Raw genomic sequence first — 8,542 nt, 5'->3', positions numbered from 1 at the left:
AAAAGACTTTATCCATAACATACGGAGAACTCTTAAAACTTGATGAAGATAATAAATTAAAACAAAGAAGAAAGACACAGGAAAAAAATTTGAACAGTTTCTTCACCAAAGAAAGTGTATGGTTGGCAAATAAGAACATAAAAAGATGCTGAACATTGTTACTCATGAGAAAGATGCAGATCGATAACATAAAAAGATCTAATGACATGCTTATTAGACTACCCAAAGTTAAAAAGATTTAGAGGGATGGTGAGTTTGTGGAGGAACAGTCACTCTCATACACTGTTGGCAGGAATGTCAAATGGTACAACCACTTTGGAAAACAGTTTAGCACTTTATCAAAAAGCTAAGCATACATCTGCTAAATGACCCAAGAACCACCTTACTCCTGCATTTTTTTTTTTTTTTTACCAAACACAACTTAAAAGCTATAGATTTGAATAACCTAACCAGTGAAGGGAGCTTTAGTTTGGGGTTTTAAGTTTGAGGTAAGTTTGGTTTCCTTTACAAGAAAGTGTTATTCAGATGTCTAATGCAGAAAAAAAATGTTGTCATCACTGTGTACATCTGTGTGAGTTTTCCTGGTGCTGACTAGACAGCCATTCCTCTAAGTTTGGAATATCGTTTCATGTATTTCTTAAGTCAAAACTTAAGAAATATATATTTCAAAACTTAAGTCAAAATATATATTTATTTATTCATCCATCCATCTATCTATCTATCTATTTTATTTATAGCTCAAGCAAGGGGAGGGGCAGAGGAACAAGTAGAGAGAGAATCCCAAGCAGGCTCCACACCCAGTGCAGAGCCCAACACGGGGCTCCACGTCACGGCAAGTCATGACCTGAGCTAAAATCAAGAGGAAGATGTTCAACTGAGTGAGCCCCCAAACACCCCAAGTCACAATGTGTTTTGAAGAGCATCCTTCATTCATTCAACATTTACTAAACATCTATTCTTATTAGTACATTTTTTACTTCCTTGCTTATATAAAGACCTACAATAAAACTATAAACAAAATAGTGCTTATTAACTTGATCACTTTTAAACTCTCTTTTAGAGTGTCATCATTTTGCATATTTATAAAGTATGAATTCCTGATCATCTAAAATCCCTTCGTGGCTCAACTACATTGGAAGTATTTTTTTCCTCTGGCCTGGCTCAGTTCTTCCATTATGACCACTAGTTTGAATTTCTAATTAAAACCATGTTTTTTCCCAATTCCATGCATTTTCACTTTGGAGACTTCAAGACAAAATTTCAGCCATCAGGCATCAGATACTTCAAGCCTGGAAGCAAATTTCGTGCTTGTCTCTTTTGTGTAGTCTCCTGTCTGGACCTGTGCAGCAGCTGGGTGTCCAGATCAACGGATGTGATATGAGAAACACACTGGGTCAGTCCTTCATCATGAGATCAGGCAAATTCAGTTTTCTCTCCAGTAAAAACAGAGCAACTTGTTTTCAAATCTTGCAGCTTCCAGCAAGCCCTGGTGTTCACTTTTGGTCTGTGAAGCCATTCAGCCTCACACTCTCCTGCTGGTGTGATAGTCTGTCTCCAGCTCAACAGCACAAAGACCAAAGGAAAAAGAGACTCAGTAGCTGCTTTCTTGACATTGAGGAGATATACATGATTTCACAATAAGAGAAGATATCTGATCTCCGTTCCCCCCTTTGTTGCCTCTCTCCAAGTTTTATAGCATTTCAATATCTGTAAATAAATAAAAAAAAAGTGTACATGCATTTTCAAAATGTGCTGCATAATACAACTTCATCCATTTAGGAAGTGGATGGCTGCCCTCCGAGGTACAGCCTGACAGCCTAAAACCCAGGAATCAATCATCTGGATACAGTGGTGCCATGCGACTGCTCCTAGTGTGTATCGCGGCACCCAGGAACCACTTATTTGAGCTATGCCACCGTAACTCTGATAGATTAAAGCACCACATCCAAGAAACAATTGTGTGCTGTGGGGGGAATGCTCTCATAGATCTGCCGGGTGATAGCCCAGAATCCAGCAGGCACCCGGGCAGGTCTCTGCTGAATCAGAGCTTCCAGAAACCCGGGAAGCAGCAGGATGACAGTTCTGTTCTTCAACAGCCCATTATGAACTAATTAGCATACATGAATTGCAGATTCGAAGCATTAAAGTGATGTACAAATCATTAATTTTTTGTCAAATCCATGTCATCCTTGTGTATGCTCCCCTATTTTAATGTTGCATGACAGTGAAAAGAGGTACAATCCTCTGTATATAAAGAGGAGAGATTTGGTGTAGCTGATATAATGAGATCTATTTAAACACTATGTATTTTTCAGCTTTGAATATATCTTGGTTGGGGGAAAAAAAAAACGCTACACTTGTCCTATTAGGGTTAATTGTGAAAGGATGTTAATGTATTCAGAACCCCAGGGGTAGTTCTACATGTTGTCTGAATGAAACAGGGGATGTAAGACCAACTTCACATTTGAGCTTTCTTTTTTAAAAGTCCTCTTTTTGATGAATAAAAAGAGCCATAAAATCTTTCTCACTGACTGTGGAAGGTGTAATAACTATTTAGAATGAAAGCTGAGCCTTTCGGTATGTGAGAGCTCCAAAGCAGCAGACCTGTTCTTGTTAACCTGGTGCCGAACTTAACTTATAAAGATGTATAATGTAACACAGTGGTAAAGGGAAAACAACAGCAAAGCCGGTTTTCATACGAGAAAAGGCTTCTAAACATTAATTTGTGGTTTTCTGTATTGTTTCTGTGCATTTAATTACTAAGGATATTTGCGCTTAAACAAATGCTTGGTGTTTCATTTGAATTTCTTCTTTCTTATTACAGTGGAGTCACAATGCTTAATTTGTTAGTACCGCAATTGTTGCCATGGTAACAGACTCTAATGTTATATATAAATATGTATGTGGCATATATATGGGTGTATTATAAATATGTACTATAGATGATGATGACTTTATTCCAAGAGCCCATCTCAGAAGACTTAGCTCTCAAGATAAACTCTAATCGTGAATGTAGATATGCTTTGTGAACCTATTGATATGGTCACAAACTCAGGTCCCCATCTTCACATGGGGAAAAAAGGAAGTTCTGAGGAAGAGGGAGAGGTTCACATGCTGTCTTCTTTTTTTCCCAACAGCAGAGTCATCCAGGCCAGGGTCATATACTCTATGGACTTATTCTTTCTCCCCATTCCTTTTTCCATGCACTTCTTTTAACCACACTAAATCTGGATAAAGTGAAAACCAAGGCCAAATTCTAGGGGCAGATGTTTTTCTAAAGAACATTATAACAGGAAGATTAGGGATGCATTGAGAATGGAGAAAGAAAGGATAAGGTGATTTGTTCCATTTGTATTCGTGAGAGAGGGGAATTCCTATTAAAGACAGCTGTACATGTATATATACCATCTGAATTAGGCATTTCACACACCTCTCAGTAAATATTTAAAGTAGATAGTAGTATCTTCATTGTAGAGATAAGAAAGCTGAAGATCACAGAGAGTGAGTAAAATTGTCATGAAGGTTAGATTTGCCAAAGACTCTGTTCTTTGTACAGTGTCACCTTATTACTCTGAGACCTTCTTTAGTGCAAAGAAAGAAGGCATAAACCCACTTCTTTCAGTCTAATTAGCATCACACCTGGTTCCCTGTGCCCTCAGACCTCGGGCATTGACAATGATATGCCCTACCTTGAGATAACTTTGGTAGTCAACCAAAAATAAACCTGATTGAAGGGGAGAATAAGATGGTCATCTCTATCAGTAGATGTTATTTTCAACTTCATGTAATCACAACAACACTATGCCACAACAGCAGCTTAAGTAGTTTATTTTTCATAAATTGTCACAAATCCAGAAATAGGCAAGCTGAGGTTGGTATGGAGGTTCTAGGAAGTTATCAGGGACTCAGTTAAGCAGTTGTTTCCCTCTCCATTGTGTTATCCTTAGTGTGAGTCTATAATCTTCATGCTCATAAGATGGCTGCTGCCCACTCAACATCACAACTGTATCCCAGGCCAGAAAACAAGGAATGAATAAAGGGTAAATAACGAGTGAGCTGAGCTTGTCACTTTCTCCCTCCCTCACTTCCACTCTACCTCTATCCCTTCTTCTGTCCCTCTCTCTCTCTCTCTCTTTTTATAGGGAAAAATCACAATCTCAACATTGGATTCCACATGTTGTGTTTTGACTCCTCCTGTTTCCTTGGTATTAACCAATGAAGTGTCAAATAACTTCTGGGAACTGTGCAAAACATGGAATGCTTCAGAGATATGAATGTCATCCTTATGCAAGAACATGCTAATCTCTATATCATTTCAATTTTAGTTTATGTGCTGCTAAAGCAAGCACAAGCTTCACTTCTTAAAATCTGCCTGACTCTAAAGTCCGTTAAGTTTTTAAGGCTTGGCTTCCTCATCTGATAAGTGAGGATGATAAAACTTCTTCAGAGGGATTCTGTGAGAGGGAAATGAGTCCATACACATAAAAAACACATAGTAGAATATCTGACCCATGGCAAGTATTTGACCAATGTTAACTAATATTACTATTGTTATGAATCAAGTTCTGGATTCAAATTAGGTAGTTGCCATTTTCTCAGGCAAGTTGCTAAAATCTGTGATGCTCAGTTTGATACTTTGGAAAATGGTTAATGGGTCACATTAGAGATGGGGAGTATGTAAATTACCCATTAAATTAAAATGACTGCTAAATAGTAGGAATGGTAAGCACTACTGATTCTCTGTCAATATCCATTCCCCTTTTTCCTTCCTGTCAAAATTTCTTTTTGTTCAGGATGGTGAACAAAATTATTCCCTTTCCCAACTCCCTTGCAGCAACAGGATGACAAATTTTGGCCTATGTAATATAAATGAATTTCCCTGGAAAGAGCTTTCTTTCTTGAATAAAAACATTATTTTTTGAAAGGCCTGTGTTCTCTCTCCTTCCCCATTGTATGCTTGGAGGTGCTGAAGCCATATTGAAAATGTGGGGACCAGGTCCACAAACTAATGATGACAGGCAGATAGACTTTGGGTCATTGATAGCTTCATTGATGCCTTGCACAACTTTAGATTGCCCAACTCGAGGTGGACTACACCTAGGAAAAAAAGCTTAGTGGTTTAAGCCAATATTTCTTGAGCTTTATTTCATGTGCAGCCAAGCAATCCATGGAGACATAAGTTTTTGCCACATGGAAATTGTATTAATAAGCATGACTACCACCATCATCATCATCATCATCATTATCTCTATTTATGACATGGCCTGAGGATGTCCAATCTATGTTCTATTTTTTTTTTTTTTTAAAGAGTGGGGAGAGAGGGTACAGAGGTGTAGAGGGAGAGGGGAAGAGGGAATCTTAAGCAGGGTCCACGCCCAGTGCTCACCTGACCTGGGCCTCAATCTCATGACTCTGAGATCATGATTTGAGCTGAAATCAAAAGTTGGATACTTAACAACTGAGCCATCCAATCACCACCTGCCCACAGTGTCTTCTATTCTTATGAGTAAATAACAAAAGTTTTGATGATGGCCCTATGGAAAAAACAGTCTACAGGAAGTATTGATCAAAACTCCAGAGAAATGAAGACCCTGGAGGGAACTGGAGATATCTTAACTGCTTGTGGGACTTGGGGCAAGGACCAAGAAACTGTCAGATCAAACCATAGAGGTCCGAAGGAACTGCTAGCCCAGAGGAGCCCTATGCATGCATTGAATCCCACTGAAGCCCTCTGAGTCTATAGCCTGGAGATCTATGAGTTTATCACCTCTTAATTGCCTACAGAGTGACATTACAAATATCTGGGACAGGGTTAAAGAGAAATCAATGTTGAGTGAAGGGCAATATTGCAAAAGTTACTTTGTGGATAATGGGAACCACCAAAAATTAGAGAAGAATCTGGCACACAACCTTTTTACCAGTTAATATTGAAAGTAAATCTCTGACCAAATCTAGCCACATGTAAGGATGCATATTAAACATTCATTAAGAAGTAGACACAAAATAGCTTATCTAACATAGAAGTCTATGGTCTGATATAGTAGATAATCAGGCCAGCAGTGGATTGAGGGTTGAGTCAGCGCCTCGACACAGGATAAGCTAGGAAACAATATCCCTAATGGTACAGACCACCAGGTTTTCTCGGTTCTTACTGTGTTTACAGGCAAGGAAAGTCTCTACAATATTTTTTTGCAATCCATGTATCTTTAATATCTCCATTTCTACCAATTTCACCCATTTCTAACATCCCTAATGCTAATTGACACACGTTAATTTTACCAATGGGAAGCCATTTCTAAAAAATTATGCTAATTAAGGATATTCTGGTAGTGTTTTTAGAAGACTAAGATAGCTTAATTTTTGCTAGAATGCACCTCTGGAGGCCAGTTAGATTAGTTGATTAGAAGATTAGCTGTTGACACCTAGGGAGTGAATTGTTAGGGCAAATGACCACCCTTATGCATAGCTTAATCTAACTGACATACACATATACTTCCTATAAAATGTAGTGGGTAGTGTAGTACACTCTATTAAGTAGCCCATGCAATTAATAAAGGGCAAAATAAGAACTAGATTGCACTCTTCAACTCCCAAATTTGAAAGTTTTACCACTATAATATCCCGACTTGGCAATAATCCTACAACTAGTCCAGACTTGCTGCCTAAGAGGTAACCTTCTCTAAATCATCCTATTAGTATCAAAAGTGTTCCCACTTGAAATAACAAATTTAGCTGCTGATAAGAATCTGGGAGCATCATGCAAATGGATACAACAGGATTAAAAAACAGCATTAAATTATGAAAGTTTGGATTTACAAGAGTCAAATGTAAATAACAAATAGTCATTTATCAGAAAATTAATAGAAAACATAATAAATGTTGAATGAGAAGTTCAAAGCAAACCTTGTTTGCTATCATCTCTCCTATATTTTGACCCTGTCATGTCATGCCATGTTTGCAAGACCTGCTCCGATTTTAGAACTATTTATGTTCATCTCTTTGATAATTTCTTTGGTTAGTAGTCAGTATCCATTCCATGACTTCTAATCTGGTTTTATGCAGGATAATTGTTTATGGAAAAGCAATGATAGGGTTCCCATATGTGATCCTTGGTTTATACTCCCAAAGAAGCTAAGACAGATTCTGCTATGGAAATTCAGTAGTCAACTGCAGAAATAAAGAGGGTCAACAGCTACCATTTTCCTGCTTCTCCAAAGGCTTGGCTCACTGCTCCACTCAACATGGAGGAGAAGCCTTCTGCTTCCTACACTTGCTTTATGGCTTTATGTAAATGTGTTCAGTGCACTTTGGCTGCTCTTCTGAAGGAAAATTGTTCTCAACTGCTCTTTTGTTTGTTCAGTCATTGTAGAGGTGAAGGCTAGAGATTGCCAATACAACAGATCGAGAAGATCTCATTTTATGGGAGAGTGTGTTTCAGTAAGAATGAACACTGACGGAAGCCAAAACTATGATGAAATTGTTAGACATCTTGAGGGAGTGATGAGGGATGGGTAAAACTAATTTCCACCTAGAGATGCTGGTACTTTTTCCCTCTAAAACAATGGTATATTGATAATACACTTCATCTGTGAAACAAGGGTATTTTTTTAACCTCCTTCATAGAAATGACAACATAAAAGCTCTTATAAAAGGCTGCGTTTGACCTAAGTGTTAAGTCCGTTCTTAATGATAATCTACTGAAGTCTTTATTGCTTGGTCTTCTGGGAATTAAAAACCACTGGGCTTTCCCTGAAACGCTCCACTAGGAAAAACATGTGGTTCCTATATTCTGTTCAATTACACTTCCTGGAAGGGAGGAGGCTGGGAAATAGAGTACAAAGTTCATAAACAACCACCACCACAACGAAACAACTAATAGGTAAATGGGTTAAACGGTTAAGTGGTGATTCATCTGAGTATCAGCCCTTCCTCTGTTAAACCTGGTATCAAAGGATGAATGCCATGATAAGGAGTTCAAAAGCACCCTCAGCTTGAAACAGCTTTGGAAAAACCAAGCTGGTTTAACTGATATAATTATTGTGGATTCATTGAAGTCTGAACAGCAAAGTATTTAAAGCACTGTCAGGAAACATTAAATCTCCCTTCTGAGACTAGGATTGAAAAAGATAGGACAGCTCATTTTTTACATTAAAGCAGGATTGGACCTGATTAGTATTTGAAATATTTCTTTCCCAATTTTGGGCAGCATTAGATTTTGGCTAGTGAAATATAAATGAACATCAATTGTACATGACAGCTGCTGATCCAAACCACTTAAAATTCCCCGGATGTCCTTTTCTCTCTTAGACTGGCTGCCAGAGTCTCATCATCAAAGCCAGAGGTGGAGCCCCGCCTCGGCTGTGAAGGGTTAGAAAGATAGCTGTTTGTTTCGTGTGGACATGAATCACTAGCGGGGCCATTACAACATTTTAAGGTAGGTCACACTACTCCAAGTCACTCAGCATTATGCTCAGAGACCAGGGAGCTCAGAGACTTGTTGCTTTTTGTTTCCGTGGACATCAAATCCAATGCATCACCACCT

At 38.4% G+C, this 8,542-nt stretch overlaps 1 non-coding gene across 1 annotated transcript; it reads right to left on the bottom strand.

Moving 5' to 3' along the window:
• Positions 1 to 4,246: 4,246 nt before the first annotated feature.
• Positions 4,247 to 4,349, bottom strand: LOC123391711. The gene has a single exon (XR_006606406.1). It is a non-coding gene; the product is annotated as a U6 spliceosomal RNA (small nuclear RNA).
• Between the last annotated feature and the right edge of the window lie 4,193 nt (positions 4,350 to 8,542).

Source organism: Mustela putorius, unplaced genomic scaffold (assembly GCF_011764305.1).
Source record: "Mustela putorius furo isolate JIRA1106 unplaced genomic scaffold, ASM1176430v1.1 tig00000275_pilon_pilon_pilon, whole genome shotgun sequence".
Taxonomy (NCBI): Eukaryota; Metazoa; Chordata; class Mammalia; order Carnivora; family Mustelidae; genus Mustela; species Mustela putorius.
The sequence above is the reverse complement of the archived record's forward strand: the minus strand, read 5'-3'. Positions and strand labels throughout refer to the sequence as shown.